Genomic DNA, 1,416 nt, shown 5'->3' with positions numbered 1-1,416 from the left:
CGTGTGATGGATGCGCGCCCCCGAGTGAGTAATTAGTACCCTCGGGATTAATAAATGGGACTGCTGCGGCCGCCCCGCCCGGGGCAGCGTGCGGTAATTAACATCTATTCCGTTTGTCATCAGATGGAAGTACGTGGAGAGGAGAGGGAGGCGGGGGCCACTCTGGGAAGGGTCGGTACGGGATTCCATTCGGGAGGGCATTGTTCTTCCGCTCGGCGCCGAGCCGCGGAGCAGGGCGGCGGGGAGGTGCGTGTCCGGGACTGCACCCCTCCCTGACCTCCTCGCCTCTCCCGCCACCCACGTACAATGCGCAAACAGTTCTAAATGGCAGACCGATAAATTACTGGTCCGCGTTAGCACTTCCCCTCCCCTCCCCTCCGCTGGTGCGTGGGGACGGCGCGCGCCGCAGCCTCCCATAAACACGGAGCCTGGACCGCGCCGGACCGCACGGATGATTCCTTTACGACGGTCCACACCTGCTGCCGCTGCTGCCGCTGCTGAGGCTGGTGTTGACGACCAAACGATTTAGGTGGCATAAACAGAGGCCTGCCCCTTCACAGTGTACCAGCGCTGCAGGAGTTGCTTTGCTGCTGCACCGCGAGGCGGCGAGTTCTTTTCGTTTCTTGGCTCGTGTCGCCCTCCATAACGCGGTATGGCAGCGGACCAACACGGCCACTGGCGGGCCGGGCCTCGGGCCGGGCCACTCAAGAGACAGCCTCACTCACCCCCTCGCGCTAGTGGCCGGCGGCTGCCGGGTCTCGCCTCGAGCCGGGCTACCGAGATTGGAATCGGATGTTGGCGGGACCTCACCTACGGGGCCCGGCTGGATAAAAAAGCATTTCCATACAAAGCCGTTGCCGGTGCACCGCTGCCCCCGCCGCGCCCCGCACACTGCGCCACTCGCCCCCGCGATATTGAGTGCAGGGTGTGGCGGGTGGTCCCCGCTTCATCCAGGGTGCAGGAGGACGGACGCAACCACGCCCTCCTGGGAGCGCTGCAGTAAGGAGAGTTACCAGCAAACAATAGACTAAAAACCAAAATATTTAGCTAAAATATTGCACTGCACACATTGATTGCAGACGAACGAAGTAAAGTCTGCGTGCCTGTGCCTCTAAGCAAACAGAGCCCAAGCATCTTTTTTAACGGTACTCGTTACGAGAACATTGCAGAAACACGACGCGAAAGGTACACGCACATGTGAACAAACGAAGTGTGTTATAGACGACGTTAAGTTGTTATTACAGCCGTGTCATTCCCGTTGCGAGCGCGTGAAACACGGTGAAGCACCGGGCGGCCGGGCCCAGCCGCCCAGCCTAGGGGAGGTGCGATTGTGTGCAAATGTTGAGCAGCAGCCTCAACCGCCTGGCCTGGCAGTTCCTTGGCTCGGTGCGAGGCACCACACGATATCCGCACGCC

Source organism: Frankliniella occidentalis, unplaced genomic scaffold, assembly GCF_000697945.3.
Source record: "Frankliniella occidentalis isolate FOCC.00 unplaced genomic scaffold, Focc_3.1 Scaffold238, whole genome shotgun sequence".
Lineage (NCBI taxonomy): Eukaryota > Metazoa > Arthropoda > Insecta > Thysanoptera > Thripidae > Frankliniella > Frankliniella occidentalis.
The sequence above is the reverse complement of the archived record's forward strand: the minus strand, read 5'-3'. Positions refer to the sequence as shown.